The sequence below is a fragment of the Sus scrofa genome, chromosome 16 (genome assembly GCF_054392235.1).
Source record: "Sus scrofa isolate SSC_HxYL_T2T_F1_AM1 chromosome 16, Sscrofa_HxYL_maternal_Yorkshire_Landrace_v2.0, whole genome shotgun sequence".
NCBI classification, from domain to species: Eukaryota; Metazoa; Chordata; class Mammalia; order Artiodactyla; family Suidae; genus Sus; species Sus scrofa.
Genome location: NC_139398.1, coordinates 25689816 through 25714861, shown reverse-complemented (window position 1 = coordinate 25714861; position 25046 = coordinate 25689816). Strand labels below are relative to the sequence as shown.

The 25046-nt window shown below is 34.0% G+C and overlaps 1 long non-coding RNA gene across 2 annotated transcripts in view; it reads right to left on the bottom strand.

Annotated features, from left to right (window-relative positions):
• The window catches only part of LOC110257219 (uncharacterized), a 233427-nt gene extending 209284 nt beyond the window's left edge, over positions 1-24143 (bottom strand). For both annotated transcript variants that reach the window (XR_014831078.1, XR_014831079.1), the window contains exons 1-2: positions 24039-24143; positions 23756-23911 (exon numbers count right to left, since the gene is read on the bottom strand). This is a non-coding gene — a long non-coding RNA (uncharacterized LOC110257219). The remainder of the gene's footprint in view (positions 1-23755; positions 23912-24038) is intronic.
• Between the last annotated feature and the right edge of the window lie 903 nt (positions 24144-25046).

Sequence of the window (25046 nt, the reverse complement as noted above, 5' to 3'; positions counted from 1 at the left end):
TTTCTTTTCAAAAGCTGATTATCAGACAGTAGTAAAAGATCTCCTAATATATAAAATTCCTACTTTGGGAATATCAGAGCATATTGAATCAGACAAAGAAATTAATTTTATTTCCACTACAGTGTAGGAAATACACAAATATTTGTGGATACCTATTAGCTATCACATTGCTTTATTATCAGTATTTGGATAAACAGAATGCATGAACCAGATTCTAAGAAGGAAAAAAAACCCAACAAAACAATTCAACAACCCACTGGCTAAGATTCAACAATCTTCCAAGTTAAAATGGCCTGGAGCTTTACTACTATACTAAACCTTGGTAAAAAGTATAGTAATCCTACCAGCAAGAAAGTATCTCTCCCACCTCTCCCTTTGAACATATGTTTGACAGGTCTAGAAACTTAGATCCAAGATCTAGTGCTGTGCCTGATTCAACTGAATCCTCCATAATTGTTTTAAATATTTAAAAAAGTATCTCCCTTTCCCAGCAGCCAGACACAAAGTTATAAGGCCTGGAAGGATCAACAGGGAGAAGTTGGTCACTTATATTGGGAGATTTCCTCTCTATAAAAGCATTCCAGAGGAAAGGTGGGCTGTCCCATGCTGAGGGATAGTTTCAAGTGTTGCTGATCATTCCGAAAGTTTTTAAAGTGAAATGAATACCCTGTGGGATTCATGTTCCCTATGTGAAGTCAGTACCTCAGGAGAACTGAATTATGGCTCTCGTGAAATACTTGAAATCTAAGTTTCCCAGAGTAATTTATACTTGTACAGAATTCAACTAAAAAAGAGGTATTCTAGAGAACTTACTATGATTCTATTATTTTATCTTAATATATGATTCTTATATTTACCTTAATGTCCTATTCAGTGATGGTCTTATTCATAGAGTAGTTAATGTCAATGACTTTAAGGATCAAATTTATAACATTTAACTTGCTCTACTCATATTCTTTCTCTACTTTCAGCAACATAAACAGAAAGAGTCAATTGAGTATGGAGACTATGAGACTACACCAGAAAAGGTAGAAAAGAAAAGCTTTTAATTAATACATCTGGCAGATACAGAGAGAGGCTGAGAAAGACAGGTCCAATGTCACCCAATTAACATTGGAATGTAAGTTCTTGCTGGTAAAATTATAAACAAAGGTGGATGCTTGTTATTTATGGAGACATGATTAACATCATAATATAGCTATTGATTTTGATCAATGTGAAAAATGGCCAACGGGTTGTATTTGTTCTAATGACTTAAAACAATTAAAGCTATGTACATTAAACACTGGGATTTCAGTCTGAACACTTCACTGACTGCCTTGTAATAAGACTTTGAAACTGGCTGATGGCCATAGTTATCTTTGTGTTTCACATCTGGGAAAAATTATCTGGGAAGATAGAATACTTACTGAAGCACCAAGGCTGGTGTAAATGCAGTGTTATTTATGTGGTAGATGAAAACTTGAGAAAAATTTGTTGGCTTTATAAGAAAAACCCTTAGATAAAAATTTAATTATCAAGCTCAAGAGTCAAGCATAAAGACATCAACAAATTGAGTAATTAATGCATGATAAAGAACAATTTTATCACAATGCTAATCAAGAATCTGCCTACCATTATTAGTATGATATATTTAAAGGTAATTCCCCCAAGAAAAATAATATATTTGATTTTTAAAATTCATCCTATTATAATTCTTTTGCTTTTTATTAGGGTCTTACTAGTTGTTTAGACAGCCAAATTTTTCTGTAACTGCCCAGAGACAGGTGGAATTAGAAATGGAGATAGTGGGGAAAAAAATTATAGCTTTACTAACACATATGAATAAAATAGGAGACAATGTAAAGTTAAATACAAATCTAAAAATAATGAATTTTAGATTTTCCTAGTGCCAAAAGCAAAAGCAAACTAAACTCCTCCCCCTCCCCATTGGGTTTTTTTGTTTGTTTGTTTTTTGTTTTTTGGTCTTTTTAGGGCTGCACCTGTGACAAATAGAGGTTCCCAGGCTAGGAATCAAAGATGCTGGCCACAGCCACAGCCACAGCAATGCCAGATCCAAGCCATATCTATGATCTACACCACAGCTCACGGCAACACTGGATTCTTAACCCACTGAGCAAGGCCAGGTCAAACCTGTGTCCTCGTGGATGCTAGTCAGATTCATTTCCACTGAGCCACAACAGGAACTCCCTAAACTCCTTTTTTTATATTTTCCTTTAAATAAAACATATATTTGTAAATCATTTCTTCATATCTTTGAGATATATACAAGATTTCAAGAAGATAAATTTTTTTATCTGACCAGTTTTGCATTCAAGGGGTATCTTTCTTGAGGGTCTTGGAATGTGAACACCAAAAGAGTGTATCGATCTTTAATCTACTCTCTGTGGGAGGTTATCCAGGGCACTTGGCTCCAAGTTATAACTTCCACTAGTCAAAGAGATACACAAGTGCAGTAGCAACATTAAACTAATTTTCTGAAATTGAAACCAATAATAAGGGTAATAATGTATTTTAGAACACAGACTATATTTACAAGAACAAAATCCATAACACAATATTCTCCTTTTTTTATGTCTGCCCTCATTACTCATCATTGAACTCACTTCCACTACAGGGTTTCTCATATACCCATAAATATCCACTAAAGTACACATACCATCTTATTTCTGATCTTGTTTAAAATATAGCATCACAGTGTCTTTGTGTGAGTGACACCTACCTTGTAAACTTGGAGAAGTCCCATTTAAAAAAAAAAAAATCCACACTGATGACATAACAAAAGTTAATTGTTGTCAAACATCTTGGAAAAACTAATTTTGGTGAGGTCCCCATCATTAGATGATTTCTCAAAACTTCAAGTTATAAAAACATGGCTTCAAATGATTTAGGATGACTTAGTATTTTTCTTTTCCCACATTTTAGTGAATCCCTATAGTTTAAAATATTACTCTACCAGTAAGTAAATACAATATAATAGTTAAGAAAAAGGAAGTGTTTGATTTAGTTCCTGAACGGGTATTAACTTGCTATCTATAAAAGACTACATTTTCTACATCTAAATATTTCTAAGAGAAAATGTTTACAACTGTAACCTAGAGTAGTAATTACTGCTCAAATTATTGTGTCCATAGCATTTTGTTTATATCTGTTAATTTCACATTTTCTTTCAACAAAACTATACATTAAACTTTAGAAGATCTTAATTTTGATGCCACTGGATATTAAAAAAAAATGTTTTGGGGTTCCTGTCATGGCGCAGTGGAAATGAATCCGACTATGAACCATGGGGTTGTGGGTTTGATCCCTGGCGTTGCTCAGTGGGTTAAGGATCTGGCATTGCCATGAGCTGTGGTGTAGGTCGAAGACTGGGCTTGAATCTGGCATTGCTGTGGCTCTGGTGTAGGCCGGCAGCTACAGCTCCAATTAGACCTCTAGTCTGGGAACCTCCATGTGCTGCAGGTGCAGCCCTAAAAAAAAAGACAAAAAAAAAAAAATATGTTGTCATAAATACAGTGTCTCCTATGACTTACTATTGGATAGATGTTATCAACATTTTTTGAGTATGAAAAATATAATGGATCTAATAATGTAAGAGGAGAAAGACAGCAACAACCAGGCTATGGAAGAATGAATAGTTCATTAGTATAGAGATTCTCATTTCATCTGCATCTTTCAGAATTAGTATACAGTCTAGGCTACTAATGGTGAATTACCATTTTTGATATTGTTATATGAATTTCTTGAGATAATATACTTGAAATCAGTAGTTTTGTAAATTCAGGTAAATTATTTTGCATATAATTTATACAAAAAACATTTTGATATGCTAAACTTTTATTTGCCAAGGGACTGACTTCCTTCAGAAACAATAAAATAGCAGCTTATTAAATTGGCTAGGTAAAAAAAAATAAGTTGTTTTAATTATACTAATGATATTCTTTGTCAAGAAAAAAAAATATTTTTCACTTAGCTAGAAAGAGTCAATGCAGAGGGGAGCCAAAGCCTACATATTTTTATAATAAACTCAATTATACAGATATGTAAGGTCAATTTGAAAAAAAAAATAGAACAGGGTACAACATTAGTCATACTAACAGTAAAATTTTACTTTGAAACTTAGTTTCATACAGTTCATTTTAACCTCAGTATAACCTGAATAAGGTGTATAATATATAATTTTGAAGGTAAGCCTAGTTCTAGACGGGAAAAAAAGCCATGTATTTAGTAATATGTGGCAACTATTCAATTTGCAATACTGGTGTCCTTTTGGATATGAAATTCTGGAAATAATTTCAAGGTAAATAGGATCAGTCTGAGTTAAAGAATTTTAGGAACCTCACTCCATCAGTTTCTCTAGCACTATGAATTCCAAGATATGGATAGTTCCTGCAATTCAACTTTATTTTGAGTCTCACATTTATGTAATTGCCTAATTTGTATTTCCACCTGAATTTGTCAAGACATTTCAATGATCCCAGTGACTTTCTACGACAAGCTATCAAAAGCAAAGAATTGGGACATTTATAGCTACAAATACACAGATGCTTGGGAGAGAAACATAGTGACACATTTGGAAAAGTTCTCGACTCCCAGTTCCAACAAATGTAGATTGTTCTAATCGGCCTAGATGCCAGATAGACTCATTTCTAGAGGATGCTTTACAACTAAATTTAATGATGTGGTTCTGGCCTAGTCATGTTGATTTCTCATGCCACTCTAGCATAAGGCACAGAAAAGGGTTCCCACATTAACAAGAGTAATAGAATCTGATTGTCACAAGAAGGTGGAATGGTTGTATATAATAGAGATGAGCAGGAATATATTTGGAGTTCAAGTTATTGTTCTGCGTATCGTTTGTTAGTTCCAGGTCTAGTTTTAAAGGGATATTGGCATAGGAACCATCATTAAGGGCCTGGGTCGCTCCTCCACCGAACATCTTCAAGCAGAGAAATGCTAAGGCACAAATGAGGTGATCTCACACAAATGACAGAAGTGACATGATGAGTATAATTTTGAACTCAAGTTCAAACTGCTGCAGAGCAGACTAGGTTGCTTTACTAACCCAACTCAATTTTTTTCTACAAGTTTTGACTGAAAATAAATTTGTTGAAGCTCAGTCTGAATGGATAAACTTAATGTGAAGAGTAAATGAATCTGAGCAGTGCCAGAGGTGAATGAATGCCAGAGGTGCCATGCCTAGATCCCTTTAAGAGTCTGGGACACCCATCCCAGAACTATTTTAATTACTGGATGATGATACAAAATTACATAACTGCTCCCTTCTCCAGAATGAATAACCTTAAATGGAGCTATCTGGCCTAAGAAATTATTCACCACCATGCAGCCAGTATTCCATGAATGAATGAATGATGACATACTGTCATGAAAGTATAAAAAGACCACATTAGAAATGAATAAATATGCAGGTATGTTAAACCATTAGAAAGTGTTTGGGACATATTAAGTACTCTATTATTTCTCTAATACATTATTATTATTGATTATAGAAAAGTGAAATATATTAGGACAATCATCAAACACACCAACCATAATTTCGCTCATTTTAAAGGACAACATAGTCCATTGTCTTAAAATACTAGTGACAAAATTGATTGTATTAAATAAACTGATTTAAATTATACCTACTAAAAATACCTAAGGAATATCACTATAAATAGTATAAATTATTTTTTTCATTTAGGTTTACTGCATATATTAACATATTTGCTAAAGCCAAAATGTATTATAAAAATGTAAATCAAGGAGTTCCTGTCATGGCTCAGTGGTTAAATAATCTCACTAACATCCATGCAGATGCCAGTTAGATCCCTGGCCTTGCTCAGTGGGTTAAGGATCCAGCGTTGCCATGAGCTGTGGTGTAGGCCGCAGAAGTGACTCAGATCCGGTGTTGCTATGGCTGTGGTGTAGGCCGGCAGCTACAGATCTGATTTGAACCCTAGTCTAGGAACCTCCATATGCCACAGGTGCAGCCCTAAAAAGAAAAAATAAAGTTTAGGCATTAATGGAGATTTTATATACTCAGAAAAATACTATAAGTATTAGAATGGAAAAAAAAATAATGAACCAGATTCTCTAGTTTGGAAGAAAATGAAATTTAAGGGTAATTTAGTTTCCTCAGAAAGTTTCACATCTCTCGATTTTATTTAGTGTAAATACAAAACTCAGAATTTAGAAAAAACAATATTTAGGCTATTATTATAAAATACTAAATTATATAAGCATTGAACTGGGATAGAGGAAATTGAGTTATATATTCTGTGAGTCTATAAATGTAAAATTAATATCATAAAATAAAAAAATATAAACTTTAATCTTAGAAAATATACAATTAAGTTTGTGAATGTAAAGTATTTTTTGTATGACAAATACTGATTTTTAAAAACTTTTATAAAATTAACTATGTAAAGAGAAATATGCATAAAATTCTCTTAAACACTTTAACATATCATGTATATATAATCAAATTAAGGTACTATTTTCAGATTTCTTACACCACCTCCCTGGTATTTTAATCTATTTGAAATACTTACTGAGTAAACTATACATTTGAATAATTAAATTATCATTGAGCTTGTGATTTGGAGAATTTTTTTGAAATGTACATGCCTCACAAGAAGATATAAATTAATTTAAAATCAATGTTGTCATTAGTAACAGTACATTAAATTATGAGTTTCAAAGGAGATAGGTGTATAAATTAGTTTGAAGGTATAATGAAGAGCAAAGACACTTATACTAAACACCAGGATCACTGGAATCATCCTTCATCCAACAAATACTTGTTGAACTGTTACATGTTCTAATAGTACAGTCATATAAGTTGTTAAAATTTGAAATAGTCAAGGATAGGTTACTTACTAGTCAATATCCTAACCCTCCCACTAATGCTATTCTCCAACACCTCTTGAGCTTTATTTCAGAACCCCCAAACTCCCCACAATTAAAAGCTTAAATTCAAGTAGATATAGTGGTTCCTGGAAAGTTCTTCAACTCTTGACTCCAATTTACTGTGAATAGCCTATATTAGTGTATCATGTTGTTTCAGCCATCCTGGATACTATCACAGATTTGTATTGAGTCAAATACATTTCCCAGAATTCTCTTTCCCTATAGGAAAGTGAACAGAAATAGTTTAAGATATTCAAGATGGAAGTTAAGCAGTAAACACATTCTTCTTTTAATCTCAAAAAGTCAGTGCAGGGTGTGAGAAATTACAATTTATTACCTGTATCTTCTGCCATTGGTGTGAGGCAACAACCAGGTTCCTCTACCTTTTGATGGATTTCTTAAGATTGTCCAACTACTGGACCAGGTTTATGCTTTGCTTCATGATGAAGGGCATCAATAACTCCTGTGGAACATCTCATTGAAGGTGAAGGGTCTAGGTACTGAGCGACTGAGGGGGGTTTTAGGATATCCTTGTGAGTTCCAGCATATCCTCACTGGCTCAAGATTTTCCTTGCTTCCCCAAATTTGTGTTTATTTTTCCATGCTGCCAGCCCTACTGACTTCAGATTCTGGCTTAAGGTGTAGAAAATCAGCCTTATCTAGACTTTTTAATTTTCCTCAGTGATGCCTATAATAAATGCTTTTATACATATTATTTAGTGAGTCCTGCTTCTCTAACTTTCTGATACAGAATTTAGTGCAGTATGTGTTTCTAGTGGAACAAAACTCTAAAATGGGTTATTTGAATGGCGTACAGTTTATCTGCAGTAAACAGTGTAACAGGATTAGGTGTTTGTTTCAAACTTAGGGAATAAAAAGATGAACTCAAGCTTGGGGGTCTTGCTTCTTTGAATACTCAACTCTGACAGCTCCAAGGTTAAAAAATCCAATCTTGCTTGTTACTGAATCATACCACAAAAGAAATTCCAAAACTCTCCAGGTCTATTATGTTAAAGTAAGGAATCAACTTTATGGGAGTAGGATTTTGAACATGGGGATGCATCTATAGTTAAAATCCAAGGAACTTAAATTTATAAATTGCTCTTATTCTCCTTCAACAGTAGAAGTATCTCTACACACCTTCTACAAGGAGATTAATCTCTCTTTGCCTTAAAGAACTGTAACTTATTTTGAAATAATTGCTTTATAAGACATTGATGACACTCTTCAGTATTTACCCTCTTATATCAGTTTTCTGTTCCTTCTGTAAACAAACTACAACAAATTTTAACAGATGTACATTCCCTCTAGGAGTTCTAGGGGAGAATGTATTTCCTTAGCTTTTCCTCATATTGGAGGTTATTTATCATATTCCTTGGATTTGGGATCTCTTTCTCCATCTTTAAAGACAGCAGTGTGGCATCTTCCAGTCCCTCTCTTACTATGTTTTCATATTCTTAGTCTGACTCATTGCTGTGAGCTGTGGTGTAGGTTGCAGACATGGCTTGGATCCTGCACTGCTGTGGCTCTGGCATAGGCCAGCAGCTACAGCTCTGAATGGACCCCTAGCCTGTGAGCCTCCATATGCCATGGGAGTGGCCCTAGAAAAGGCAAAAAGAGGAGTTCCCATCATGGCACAGTGGTTAACGAATCCGACTAAGAACCATGAGGCTGCGGGTTCGATCCCTGCCCTTGCCCAGTGGGTTAAGAATCTGGCATTGCCGTGAGCTGTGGTGTGGGCCACAGATGCTGCTCAGATCCCACATTGCTGTGGCTCTGGCGTAGGCCAGTGGCTACAGCTCTGATTAGACCCCTAGCCTGGGAACCTCCATATGCTGTGGGAGTGGCTCAAGAAAAGGCAAAAAGACAAAAAGAAAAGGCAAAAAGCCAAAAAAAAAAAAATTGTGGTACATGTACACAATGGACTATTACTCAGCCATAAAAAGGAATGAAAAATGGCATTTGCAGTGAGATGAATGGACCTAAAAATTATCATCTGGGTGAAGTTAGTCAGTGAGACACAAACATCATATCCTATCATTTATATGTGGATCTAAAAATAGGATACAATGAACTTTTTTGCAGAACAGAAACAGACTCACAGACTTAGAAAAACTTATGGTTACCAAAAGAGACAGGTTGTGGGGGGAGGATGGACTCAAGTTTGAGAATGGATATATTGTAAAATTAGGTTGTGATGATGGTTGTACAACAATAAATATAACAAAATTCATTCAAATAAATAAAGTAAAATAATTCTAATATTTTCACACGTTTTCCTCATTATTGGCTATACCTAAAAATTAAAGTGTGAGAAATATTAAGTAATGCTTGCAGTGGACTGTAGCCCATGTTGAATAACGACAGTCTAGCAAATGCTATCATGTAGTATTCAAGTAAATATAACCTTCAAATTTCCTTGCAAACTGTCCAAGTTAGAGTGTAATTTTCTCCAAAAGTGTGTTATTTTTCATATTACCACTCATAGGATTTGTATAACATGTACTATGTATATAAACATTAATATTGATGTTTGCACAATGGCTAATCTTTCACAATTGGCAGGGCCACAAACACACACTAACATTGAAACAGCTACAAGCAGGACTCACTGACTAGATCAGAACAATTTCTTTTCCTGTCTGGTCCTTTTCTGGTCTCATACATGTTCAAATTATCCTTTGACAGGACTGCAGCATGTCCTGATCTTGCTTTGATTTGATGTCAGTGGATCTCTTTGAACCAATAAGGTCTGTTGATTGTTAAAAATATAATTCTCACAGAAAATGTTACTAACCAATTCTCCCCAGGACCGTGGGGAGTGGGGTTGGGGGTGGGGGAGGAATGTCCTAAGAATGCCAAGATAGAATTCTTACCTGGAAACTAGAGTTGTTATGGTTTTTACATCAGTTCCCCAGGTCAAGGAAGAAAAGCTACCCCCTTCTATATATAGACAAAATTAAAAAGCAGAAAATTCTTAATCCCCTCTCTTTATTTGACTGCCCTGAATTATGTAAGCATTCTGCCTTTCCTTATTCTACTGACCCTACCTTGCAGTTCCCTGATGTATTTTTTAAACTTATCTAAATGTTCTGTTGTGTAACATATTTTTTTCCCGTGGGTGATATTTTGTAATCCTCTCTGACCTATTTCTTATCCAAACTAAAGCCAATTGTACTTTGTCTTTCAGAAAATAAAGATTTGAATATATATGTGTGTGTGTGTGTGTGTGTGTGTGTGTGTGTGTGTATGTTGAGATTCTTATAAATATATTGACTTTTTAGAAAAGTCATTCAACTTCCTATAAAAAAAACCAGTGCTTTGGCAATATCAGCTGAGAAAATGGATGTAAAGTGATGTTATACATTATGAATGAATACATATATTTTATGTGGGAGCTACAAAAGAACAGAACACACAAAAGGAGTCTTTTTGAAGAAAGAGGGTAAAGAGATTATTCTGTGAATTTGAAGACATAAAATATAGAAAAGACTTATTCTTATAGGAGAGTCAGGGTATAAAATTCAATTTGAGGCAGTTGTGACATCCAAGTAGTCATGTGTTATACTAGCTAGAAATATAGAGTCAAATTTAAATTGAAGATCCATTTTATTTAGAGAAATAAAAACACATTGATGCCAAAGAGAAATTTCTCAGCGAAGGCAAAATAAGGGGTGTGACTAAAGGAAACAAAAAAGCAACAGTTAGTTATAGAGAAATTAAAGATGGTATTAATATAGAGGGTGTCAAAGGATTAGCTGGGAGACTAGTGAGCATCAGTGAGTGTTGAAAATGTTAAAAAGGATGAAATTTGAGGAAATAAATTATATTTGCACTTGAAGAAGATAGCACAGGTGATGCGATAGGATTGGTTAAAAGCAGAAGCCAGTTTGCTAAATATAGATAAGAACACACAGTAGAGCTTTGAGGACATTCATTGTGGAGGAACTAAGTGAACCCCAAATGTCTACTAAGTCTTTCAGATATATCTTACTAGTCAATAATTCTTATGTAACAACTGAAATAAAATAGACATTTAGTAAATCATCATACCATTTACTTCTCTATAATACAAATTATAATTGTTGATACTGGCAAGGAAAAAAACACATTCCCAATTAGTTTGTCAGTGTTTCTAAATGTATAGGCCCAGAAATCAGCTGAAAATTCTATTTATAATATTTTTCAGTTAAAAAATCCCTTCCTATTAAGAACCAATAAATGCATGACAAACATACCAATGCTTTTAAGGAAAAAACTCATAAAATACTTCTGAAACCCACCATCTATCATTGCTTTTATATTTTCTTATTTCCCAAACTTTCAGAAAAAAAAAACCCTGAGCAGATGCTTATATTTTCTTCTATCATAAAAAATCACTGCAAAAAAATAAAGCACATGAGCAGTGTTCTGATTCTCAAAATCTGCAAAAGGCTGAAAAATCAGAAAACCTATTTTTTAGTTTTGTTTCCTCTAAGAATAATCACTGAAACTATAGTCTTTAGTATAAAAATTCTTACTTCTAGTACCAAAATAATTTTTATTTATTTGTTTTTAGTGATATGTATTCAAAAGACAATATGGGACTGGATAAATAAAAATTGCTGCAATTTTCCCATGAGTGCCATTTGAATCAACAATTGAGGCCTCTCAGCACCTCTATGACTCACTGTTGCAGGATGATACACTTATTCAGAAAGCTTAGTCATGCGTGCACCAAGCACTGCTTGCTCAGCAGGAAAGAAGCCCTTTTAGAACTATGGACTCAGCAGGATCACTAGATATAAGCTCCATAACAGACTCGAATGCCATAAACATTCCTTTCTTGTGACCATATAGCAGTTTTCAGTCTACATTTTGCACTGAAGTATGGGTCAGATATATAAACATACATGTTTTGTAATATAAATGCCATATATATGTATATGTGCACATGTGTGTGTATTTATGAAATCTATGATGATAATGTACTGGTAAAACAGACGCTTCTCCAATTGAACATGTTAGGTACCAAATAGTCATTATATCATCTTTTCATTACCATTCAAGAGTAATTTGAATTTATAAACCAACTTCATTAATTCTCTTAAAATATATTGAGCACTGTAAATTAAGCTCTGTGCTAATGCCTCTAAGATTTTAAGAGTAAAGTATGCATTGTTTTAAAACCGTAGGGGCTCAAATTTAGTAGGGCACATGGACAAGAACATTAATAATTAATATCTAGCAACAGAGTGTGGTACCATAGTATCATAAATATTTTTGATTATAGAGTTTACATGTGACTTTATATCAGGAAACCACTTCTACCATCATATTATAGGTTCCTTTCTAAATTTTAACTCTTCTGAAAATTCACTGAATACTACACTACTTTTTTGTCCAGGAAAATAAATCATTTCCTGTCATTTTTCTGGTAATAAAATCTTGGGAAATAAACTTAGAAAGCAATGAAAACTTTATAAGCCTCAGATTTTCTCTGAATAAGATTTTATCTATCATACAAAAATATTTTCAAAAATATATAATTGTGATATTTCTAACAAATAAAAAATGGATATTGGGCCTTTGGTCATGTATTCTTTACAAGAACCTTTTTATACATCAACATTTTACAGATAAGAAATGTTTAGTATTATCAGATTGTAATATTCAGGAGATTTATGATGTTTTTATTCACTAATTTTGATAGTTCAATAGTTTCCTATTAGTTTCATAATGAAAGTGTTTCATGGCCTGATAGAGAATATGAGGAAGGAAGATACTACTTTTCACTGCCCAGAAAGTGGGAAGGAGGAATGTGAACTAAGCTTGGCCACCAATTTGATGCTCCCACATAAAACCTCAAATCTTCAAGGTGGTATAAGACAATGAGACAATTGAAAGTTATAGTTCATATGCAGCAAATGGAATTCTCATTCATCCCTGGCGGGAATGCAAAATGATACAAACACTTTAAGTTTGGCGTTTTTTTTTTTTTTTTTTTTTTTTTTTTTTTTTTTACAAAACTAGACATATTAACCCAGAAATTGCACTTCTCAATCTTTGCCCAAATGTGCTGAAAACTATGTCCACACAAAAACCTACATACTAATATTATTCATAATTGCCAAAACTTGGAAGAAACAAAGATATCCTTTAGTAACTGAATAAATTGTCTTACATCCAGACAATATTACCCAGCACTGAAAAGAAATGAGCTATCCAGCTATGAAAAAACATGGAGGAATTTTAAATACAAACTACTAAGTAAACAAGCCAATCTCAAAAGGATACACACTGCTTGATTTTGACTATAAGGCATTATAGAATATAGTAAAAATATGAATAAGTAAATTCTTTTTATCTCTCTCAGTTTTCCTAATGAGTATAAAGTGGTATGTCATTGTGGTTGGAGAAATTTGCATTTACCTAATGATTCATAAAGTTAAGTATCTTTTTCTGTGCTACAGGCCATTCGTATATCATGTTCAGAGAAATGTTTATTTAAGTATTTTGCCTATATTTAATTTTTTGGCTTTGTTACTGAGTTACAGGAATTCTTTCCATGTTCTGGATATTAATCCCTCATCAGATATGATTTGCATTTTCTACTATCAGTATGTTGCCATTTTACTGTGACAGTATCATTCAGGGCACAAGTACTTTTAACTTCTATATAGTTCAACACCTCTACTTTGAAGGAAACTAAACATTGCTCTTCCCACTTTCGGGTGGCTACGTGGCTGCTGGTTTTCAAAGCTGCTAAAGAGGTCAGACAGGGGCCATAGGAGTACGGAAAGTTAACACATCACACAAAAGGCTGTTAATGCTGGGATTCCATTGTTTTTGAAATAGACATTTCTTACTTTATGAAAGAGTTTGATTTCCAGTGTTCTGGAAAAGTTATCTGTTACCATTTTTGCCAGTTTTTCCCATAGTTTTTATGGAGGAAAATTTTCAGATTATCTTTACCATTGTCACTAAAGTCACTGTCCTTAGCATGTACACTAAGTGACATATTTGTCAATAAATTATGAGAAATAAAACCTCATAGGAAAAAAATGGTATAAAATAACGTTAATTTACAGACTTAAAAAGTCATCATCTTAAGAGTTCCCATCGTGGGGCAGTGGTTAACGAATCCGACTAGGAAACATGAGGTTGCGGGTTCGGTCCCTGCCTTTGCTCAGTGGGTTAAGGATCCGGAGTTGCCGTGAGCTGTGGTGTAGGTTGCAGACGCGGCTCGGATCCTGCGTTGCTGTGGCTCTGGCGTAGGCCGGTGGCTACAGCTCCGATTCAACCCCTAGCCTGGGAACCTCCATATGCCGCGGGAGCGGCCCAAGAAAAGACAAAAAAAAAAAAAAAAGTCATCATCTTATGTAACTCAACCAGAAGCTTACTGAGTATGTTGAAAAATTGCAACCATTCATATATTCTGTAAATTCAGCTTTACTTAATATTTCATAACATTCTCTGATAATATTCTTTTTGATAAATTATTAGGTTTAAAAATAGGTGAACTATTTTAGTAAAGTAATGTACTTTAACAAGGTATAAATGAGACACCATTAATAATATCCTGTTTATTCAATCCCTAGCTTCTTTACTACTTAATGTATTCTTGATCTAGTGAAATATTTCACTTTTTAAAAATTTTTAAAAACACTTGTAAAGCTATATTAGATTGATGCTTATTGTCTGTTTTTAATATTGATTTGGTTTTATCCTATGGTAGATAAGAAGAGTTTTCAGGAAGTAATATTTTTATTAATATTTTTACCTTGTAGTATGGATATATTAGTATCTACTTCATTCTTATGCCTCATAGGATAGTCTACATATAAAAAAATTATTGCTTAATATTAATATATTATCCAAATTAAACACAATAACCACTGAATTTCTTATTTCTTCAGCATGTGCTTCCATAGTACACAGCATTTTGGTGTGTCTACTTATCTATAGCACACTGTACCCCAAAAAATAGAATTTACATAAAATTTGTATTCTAAATTGTCTCTTCATTTTGGCATACAACAATCCATTATTCCGAAGTAAACCAAAGGAAGGGTGATTTCCTTGGAGAAATCAAACATCATCACTCACCTGCCTGATTATGTTTAATTTACACAATTTAATGTTAAAAAGTAGTTTTGTGATTTGCTGGAATTATCCAAGAAATCCTTATGGATAAATTTTTTAAGATTTTTTTTTATTATAGTTAATTTGTAATGATCTGTACATTTCTGCTGTACAGCAAAGTGACCCAGTTATTCAAATATATGCATTTTCTCACATTATCCTCCATCATATTCCATCACAAATGGATAAATTCTTTTTATTTTTGTTTTTAATATCTAATTTTTGCTCCTTCATACATATTTTTAACGTGAAAAAGAAAAGCAAATATTAAAATTAACACTTAAAAAAAGTGTTGGTGAGATTTTGTGTGTATGTGTGAGTGTGTGTGTGCGTGCGTGCATGCAGGCAGGTATGTTCATGCTTGCATGCATGGGGGAGGAGGGGAGAAGGATAGGGAGGATGGAAGAAGAGAAAGAACCATTCATTATTTAATTAATTCCTTCCTTTGCTCTCTTCCAGCCAACAGTTACAGTTTTTAGTTGTCACTTGTTAAGAATCAATTTGTAAACAATTTATGTTTATACTGAAGAGTCCCATAATATGTAAGAATTCATTCCATAATATCACAAAAAAATTGAGTGTAAATTCTGCTTTCACCATTTATAACCTTTGTGGTCTTAAGGGTATAAAATATCTTCTCTAATCCTCTACTCCGTCATCCACCAAGTTGTTATATTTTTATACATATTTTGTAAAGGATTCAGGGAACTAGATAGATAACACAAAAAAAAAGTATTAGTTTTGACATTTACTGGAAATTATTTTAAATTTATGTTGTTCAAAAATTATGGTAATTTTCTTCGATATTGATGTATAAATGATTCTAGAGTCTTTTAAAATGTTTTTAAAAGCAATCTCCATGAAAATTTGCATTAATATACATTTATACTTTTATATGTATTTGAACAAACATACCATTACAATATTGAATATCTAGTTGTTTCATTTAATATCTTCAATTAAAAGATGAAATCTGTTAAGTTTTATTTTTGCAACTCTGTCTTTCTGGGTCACTTGGTGCTTCTATGACACATCTAGCACTTTGAGTGTACTAATATGGCCCCTGATCAAATGTTGAAGATTCTTTTTTTGTTTGTTTTTTGTCTCTTTAAGGCCACACCTGTGGCATATGGAGGTTCCCAGGCTAGGGGTCCAATGGGAGCTGTAGCTGCTGGCCTATGCCACAGCCATTGCAACGCCAGATCTGAGCCATGTCTATGACCTACACCACAGCTCATGGCAACGGGGGATCCTTAACCCTCTGAGTGAGGCCAGGGATTGAACCTGCATCCTCATGGATGCTAGTCAGATTTGTTTCCACTGAGCCATGATGGGAACTCCCAAATGTTAAAGATACTAAAGGCCATGGTCAAGAGCTATTTCATTCTCAAGAGCCATTTCATTCTAGAAAGTCATTGTGTCAACTTTCTAATGGAATGTGTTAGAAAACATAAGTTTAGGTAAATTTGGAACCAAATCAACAGAATCAAAATGTTGGCACTGGAGATTTTTGTGATTTTACAGTTCATAATAGACCAATAAATAATCTGTATATCAATAATATAGATGAATGAAAAAAATAATCTATTTTCACCATTCATTTCTTTAGAATCAGGTGAATCAAAACAATGATTCACATTACACTGCAGGAAAGATCAAATCTCATTGATATTAACTAAAATGATACTTTGGACACAGAAAATATCATTAGTTATCTAAATGTGATAGTGACATGCTAAAAACTAAAGAACTTTGCATAAATTATCCTTTTATAAATGTTCCTTAATAATGAATGAAATGAGAGCCTATCTGCCAACATTTTTCTTCTTTTTAAAATTAAATTCATATTGAATGTACATATTAAACCTTTAATTTTTGGATTTATTCTACACACAAAAAAAGGTAATTTCTTCCCTTACTTAGGATAAATTATTTTAACACATATCCTACCCCTATTAACAGTGTATTAAATAACACATAAATTAAAATTCAAAAATTTCCCTACCAGAGTCTATTGTTCATTAGCACATCTAAAACTAAAGAGAATGATATCAAACAATATGTTAAACCGTCAGTTAAACATTTTCCATCAGTTCTGACAGATCTAATATACTAAAAGCTTGTTTCTAAATTTTTTCATAAGTTTTACAGCATTTTGATATTAATAGGCAATTAGGTAAACCTCTTTAATTAGAATATATTAGACAACACAGGCAAAACTGAATTATAAAGATCTCACACTAATTTGCTTGAGGGAAACACATACCTGCATACCAAAGGGAAAACTTACTTTGAAAACAGAAATAGCTTGATTCACTTAAAAATAAACTTAGAAAAGAATTATATTTTCTATTACTTTTGCCTCTTAGAAATTGTAGAATATGCTCCATGTCTTTAAGGAAGTTGTTTTAATATATTTTGTTTTAGATTTCAATGTGTGACAGGAAATCATCCTCTAACAATGTCAGTTTATGTTTTTAATTAGCCTATTTGCTTTGACCCAATTATTGGTTACTTTTCTTCAGTATGTTACTTGGATATTATCCTACTTTTGATATCAGAATATGTATCATTCCTAGATCAACTAGGGAAACAAAACCAGTAGGAGATATATATTAAGAATTATCTCAGGAGTTCCTGTCATGGCTCAGTGGTTAATGAATCCGACTAGGAACTGTGAGGTTGCAGGTTTGATCCCTGCCCTTGCTCAGTGGGTTAAGGACCTGTGTTGCCATGAGCTGTGGTGTAGGTCGCAGATGCGGCTCGGATCCTGTGTTGCTGTGTCTGTGATGTAGGCTGGCAGCTACAGCTCCAATTGAACCCCTAGCCTGGAAACCTCCATATGCCGTGGGAGTGGCCCTAGAAAAGACAAAAAGACCAAAAAAAAAAAAAAAAAAAAAAAAGACTCTCAGGTGATTGTTGTGACTGGTTATTCAAGTCAGAGTTTGGTCAGGAATGTCAGGAAAGGCAAACTGGGACTCTCTGGCATCAGCTAAATCTATAGTCCCTAGTCAGAATTCATTCTTCTTAGACACCTCAATTCAGTGCCTTTAAGGCCTTTCAGTGATGAAATCAGGCCCATCTAGATTATCAAGAGTAATCAGAGTCAATTGATTTGGACTTTGACCATCTCTATAAAATGCCTTCACAGTGTCACCTGGATTAGTGTTTGACTGAAAAACTGGGGACTTCAGCCTTGCCAACTTGACATTAAACTGACTATCCCAGTCTAACTCTTCCCATATTAGTGCCCATCTCCTTGATTCATAAGGAATCTCCAAATAAAGAGAATAAACATTTAATTTTTCTATTTAATACTACTATCCCACTTACAACTGAAAACATGCTAACCATTTATCCAGAGAAGGATGCAAAAATCTTTGGGTAAATTTATTCTTCTTTGAAATTCTATACCTTAAAATACTGTGATAAAATTAACTGTTATACAGTAGATAAGAAAATAAAGGAAAACATTTGATTTATATACAAACATTCATAACAAAATTAAGAACAAATTCTCATAATTTTATATTCCTCATTTCAGCAATTGGTTATGGGGTTATACCAAGTATTTAAAACTATCGTCATTCACTACCATTCCATATTCCCCTTGCCATCAGCAATCACTTTAGTGGGTTATGGATCTTTGCATGGTGGGGCAAACTAAACAATAACCTCAAGAGTTCCATCATTAGCAACCCTGTATTAATCGGATTGTTGAAGTTTTTCATCGATTTTAATCACAAAACAAGGTAAGAGATTTTAAGGGATCACTTGTAATCCAGGTGTACTTTTTCTGATCTCCATTTTATTACACCTAATTTCCCCTTGGCAATCATTTAAAATCCTCCCATCCAGTATAAACCCCTTTTACTGACTGTAGATTTAGAGACATAAAAAAATGGCCTAATGGAGCTTTTACTTAAGTAGTTGTTAAAGTTCTACCTGTATGGAATCACTACTGTCTCTTCTAGTAGAAGCATTTCTTCCTTTGAAAATGTACACTTTTAGACTATCAGAGCCTAAGGCTTTGGGAATGATGTTTTTGATTTTTAGTAATTAGCAGCAGTTTTGAGCCAGTGTAAATAATCTTAGAGATGTATGACTATTTTCTTTTCCCTAAGGCACAGTCATTCTGGTAAATTTCTGTAGTCCCATGGAGATATCTTAGAGATTGATTCAACAGTATGAGTTTGGACAGTTTGGTCAGGTCCTTTTTCAAAGGGACCCAGCATCCCCTTCATGCAAAGCCTTCTATATCTGCAAACTGTCTCTTCTGAGACTTGAATTAGGGGTCTTGACTCTGTGTTCATGATTAAAGTTAGATTTCTGCTCATTCAGTTCTGAACTCTTTTGCTTATACAGTTCAAATAAGTGTTTAGTAGACTGTCCTATTTATGATCTTAAAGACACTATGATCAACTTGTCAACTGCTTTGACTCCTACGGTAACCACATAATCCTTGTCTTTAATGATTAAAATGTCACCGTTTGGCCCTGCCACCACAGGCTCCAATTACCCCCCACTGAATTTAGGGATCCTATTTCAAGGCTAACAATTCCCATTTTGATTTCTGTCCTAAAGAAAAGAATGACCATAGAGCTCTGTCAGGGTAGGTGATGGTGGGCGGAAGGGGGGCCTCCCTCACAACTGTGGCAGGTGTATCCTCCAGATGTCCCTGGGGCAGGTGAACCATTTTTACAGGATAAATCCATTAGCATTCCAACCATGAACTTTTGCTATTTCTAATAGATGAAATAAGTTCTGGAATTTCAAATTTTTACTGTAGATGGTGGGTTCACGTTTCAGTAGACAAACCACATGAACTCTTATAGTCATTTTTAACCTTCAAGCAAAAGCATGAAATCTGGTTTAGTGGCCACAAGTCAAAAAATGTGACTTGATTTAAGTTTATATTTCTTCTAGCATGATCCCGCATCCTTATGAATATTTTCTACACGTATTTCTCAAGTTTCTACTTGTATAAATTTGAAAAACCATTAAGTTCTTCTGGTGTATACCACAACTCGCTGAGAGTAACGCTTTGTTTCTCACTCTTTGCAGCCTTATGGAACTTGTTACTGGTCTAGAAAAAAAGAAGGGTAATGGGGGTAGTTCCAGAGGAGGATGATTGGTTCCTTGCATGGACACAAACTCAGTGGAGACCATGACAGTTTTTTTGAGAAAAGAAGTGTTCAACTCAGCCAGTGATGGAAGAGCCATTTCTATAGTCAAAGATGACGTGATAAAACCTAGATGTCAATGTTTCTAGGTTCACTAGGATCTAACTATATGTTGCCATTTCAATTTTCAGGATGCCATTTTCCCCTCATAAATGTCCTAACACATACCAAAGCTTCACTGCTAAGTTATAAATTCAATCTGGGTTGTAATTTAGATACTCACAGAATCTGACTTTCAGAAAGCTTGGTCTGAGGCTCCAGGACATAAGTTTTATTTGTAAGTAGATACAGAAGGTCTCAGGTCATGTATGTGGAAATTATGCTGGTAATTTGAAGCCCAGAGATCATCCCTTTCTTCTCCTTATTTTCTCTAGCTCAATTATGAGCAATTAGCCAATACCATTATAGTCCTTGGTGTGATTAAACATTCCAAGTATAGTATATCTATACTCAATAGAACCTCAACTACTATAGACATTTGAGTAGGAATAGCCAATGATATTATTTTGTTTATGGCTATTGCCACATCATGCCATGAACTATAAGTGCTCTCTTTACTCCTGAAAATAGAGTCTTTAGGGACTTTATATCAAATACAATTAAACAGCAAATTTTAGAAGACATGTAAGCAATTATGAAATCTCATTCTTATAATTATTTTCTTCTAGAACCACTTCTGGTTATGGAATCAGTATCGGTGGGTTTGGAGAAAGAAGTATCAAGAGATATATATTAAGAAATATATTGTAAATACCTGGTTAACACAATTATCTGAGCCAACTATGCAAGTCTGAGATTCCTAAAGCAGGCCATCGAAAATGCAAGCTGGAGCTCATAGGTATAGACTGGAGCTATTAAAGAATTGTTCTTCAGAGAAGTTTCAACTCCTCTCAGCGTTTCACCTAATAGAATCAGCTACACATTATGAAGAGCAAATTTCCCTTATTTAAAGACAACTAAATATAGCTTCATCACATCTACAGACTTCTTTAACATGAACAACAGATTTGTGTTTGGAAAAAAAAAAACTGGAGACTGTAGCCTTGTTAAATTTACACAAACAAGATGACATAACAGTTACATTTCAGTATTTCTTTTTATAATACATACCAAACATAAAATATAGGAGAAGATTCACCTATTTAGCATACCTACCTCTATTTATTTTTAAGATACTCTTCTTGAGGTTCACAACTTTAAGTGTTAGAAAATACAACATTGCATCACACTTTTCTTGTATATCACCTCAAAGTCTGCTGGCCCATGTTTGATCCTAACCACGTTGTGGCAACCAAATTTGCAGGCTGACATCGTTAGCCCCTTGCTTCCATGCCACTATACCATTCTAGATTTCTATCCATATATTCTGTAACCCTTTAAATACAAATCTTGTACTAACACACTGGATCCCTGAGCATTCGAACATCCAAAACAGTGAGGAAATTGCACTGCACGAAATAACCCTTGGCCAATGAGGAAAATGAACCAAGAGAGACATGCTTCCCTCTCTGCCTATAATGTTATTGCTTTTTTGGTGTTTTGTTATACAACTCCTCAAATAATCAACAGGAGCAAGCTCCAGTTAACTACAGAAGAAATGGTATCAACAATAACTTTGTATTAATTTTACTTCTCTATTTTACTGTTCCTCTGAAACTTCTTCACATTAAAATGTACAGACTCAAACCTTGCCTCCGGTTCTTTCTTGGAGAACCCAAAGCTAGCACAGTCAGTACCAGTGTTAGCCCTAGAAAGAACTTCAGAATAGAATTTTAGAATATGACCTCTGTCTCTGAGATTGGTGCTAAGACCCCACTGATGTTGTGTGTGGGGTGGTGAGAACCTTTGAAGTACAAGAGAATTGCAGTTATTGGTGTTTTCTCATGAAGGACAACATGGACCATTGCTCTATGTGGAAGCAATGGCACCTGAATGAAATCTAGTTGTAACTGGGCCAGGGAAAAATAATGAAATTCCAGCTCAAGTACAAAACCCAGTGAAGCTATAAATACTGCTGGGGGGTATTTCCCACACTCAGCTATACTATCAAGATTGAAAAAGCAGCAGGCAAAACTACTCACTTTGGTTCTATGACCAGTGGAGTTCTAGCTATTATTTTAGAAGAAGCCAAGTCTGGAACTACCCCCTCCACACCACTTAGAATTAAAATAGAATTCTAAATAATATATGAATCAAGAAAATTCCTAAAATAAACAAATATGGTATTTCAAAACATGTATCTTATCCTAAAAGCTCAGAGTGAAATTCATAGTTAGAGCTACCTGTAAGAAGGGGATCAGTCTGAGAATATGTGAGAATATCAAATTTTAGAGGAAAATACAAATCAAACTAAAAGAAAATGAGGAACTAAGGACAATAGCAAAAAATTAATGGATTGGTATATAATAGAGAGAGAAAATAGCTGACTATCAGGAACAGATTTACTCCAATAAAAAAAAAATTCTTCAAAAGCACACTAAGTATGATTAAATTAACAAAAATTATGGATCAATTTTGTCTGATTCAAATTCACTGTTAAAAGTCACTAGCAGCCCCCCAAACCTGCACAACTTTAGAGCTCACTGGTGAAACATTTGAAACATTTAATAAATAAATAACACCAAATTTCATAAACTTAATAAGAATAACGGAAACATTGCCCAGTTTTTTTGTTTTGTTTTGTTTGAGGCCAGAGTAACTAACCTTAGTACAAACCACTAATAAGGAAATGAACATTATCTCTTGAATATAGATGAAAATTATAAAATACTGGAAGGTCAACTCCAAAAATACATAAAAAGATAAATCAAAGCTAAGTTATTTTTGCCACAGGAATATCTCTTAGAATAATAGTCAAAACTCAAACAATATAATAATGATAGAAGCAGAAAAATCCTGATTAAAAAGTCAATATATTATCCAGACAGACTACAGAAAAAATGCTAAGAGCTGAAGGCAATAAAATTTTGAAAGGAGCAGAGTAAAGCTCCTCATAACATATGGGAAAAAAACCAATGAAATCAAAAGGCTGACTACTCAACAGAAACAATGAGTTTTAGAAGGCAGAGCAAAGAGGGAGTCACAGGCTTAATCTATTGGTTAACCAAGAATCTTATAATCCGCAAAAATATCTTTCAAAAATTGAAAGCAATAGGATTCCAATTTTGGCCCTGACTTGTAAGAGCTTGGAAGTTTTCAATCCCATTCTTACAAGAAAAATTCTGAACTGAGAATCAATAACTTTTCTTGAATCCATCAGAGAAAGAAGAGCACAGGACAAACTAATATTGAAATCTGGAGAGACAAAGACAAAATATTCTAGATAAAGCTTACCTGGAACAGAAGCTGCTGGAGCCATAAACTGGTAGGAATTGTCAAATGTTAATTTTGACAAATTGCCAGAGGATGTGTGTGAAATAGCATGAATCTCATGGGGTTTGCAGCTTTAGACAAAACCCCATATTGTTGTGGGTTTTACCTATAAGAACTCCTCAGGGTTCTAAATAAAAAATTCAAGATAACAAGAAAAAACTCACCTCATGCCTCTGGCAGGAAGAGAGGAAAGCAATCATTCTGAAGGGTACTGAGAGTGTTTTCTATAACGAAGGCCTAATTTCCAGCAAAGTAGATTTTCAAGAGCTTTAGTTCACTGGTGGAAGAACATTTCCCTGATTTCAGCTTCTTCCACCTTCCTTTCTCACATAGAGAGGGAGAGAGAATGAAGAGACACATGTGAAAGTTGCAGTTGAGAGATACAGGCTCACTAAAACACTGAAATTTAACCATATTATCATTTTTTTTTCCTCCCCCACTACTTACCACTGCACTACCAGGACTCAAGTGTATTAACAGTGGATGAGAGCGGAAAGACCTGCAAGGTTTAGCCTCCGTTAAAGAGTTGGTTTTAGAGAAAACAAGATACACCTGGGAAGACAAAACAAGAACACCTGAGAATTTTGAAGCCCTCTGCATTTAAAGTTACAGCAAACATTAAAAAAAAAAAAAAAAATCAATGTTCAGCAATATTAACATAGAATCTCAGAAGAAATGTTTTTTTTACAATGTATCCTACCACCCAGTGTTGTGAGTTGTATTGTATCCTCCCAAATATATATCTTGAATTTCTAACTCCTTGTACCTGTGGCTATCATCTCATTTGTAAACAGGATCTTTGCTGATCTAATCAGGTTAATAGGAAGTCATACTGGATTACAATGGGCCCTAATCCAGTGACTGGTATCTTCATAAAAACAGGGAAATTTGAACAGAGAGACACCTGAAAATAATACTGTGTAATGATAAAGGAAGATATTGGGTGATCCATCTGCAAGCTGAGGGATAATAATGGTTTCTGGAAAATTCAAAAAGCTAGAAAAAGGCAAGATCAAATAATTCTCTAGAGTTCAGAGAGAGAAAGGCCCTTTTAGCTAGTTTATTTTGAATTTCCAGGCTCCAAAGCTATGAAAGAACAACTAAGTTTCTCTTTTTTAAAACCATTCAGATTGTAGTTTGTTATGACTGACCTAAGATATTAATACAAGTTTTGGTAATGAGAGTGAGATTCTAGAGTAACAAATACTTGAAAACTTTTAAATGATTTGGAGTTGGATAGTGAGTAGAGTCTGGAAGTGTGTTAAGGCTCATGGTAGAAACTTAGTCTAAAGTTTATATAGAAAGGAAAACAAAATAGAATAATCATAATAACTGAAAAGGAAGACAAATTTGGAGAATTGATACTACCCAACATCAAAATTTACCATATAGTAACAATAATAGAGACAGTGTGGTATTGACAAAAAATTAGATATCTAGGTTAAAGGAAAAGAA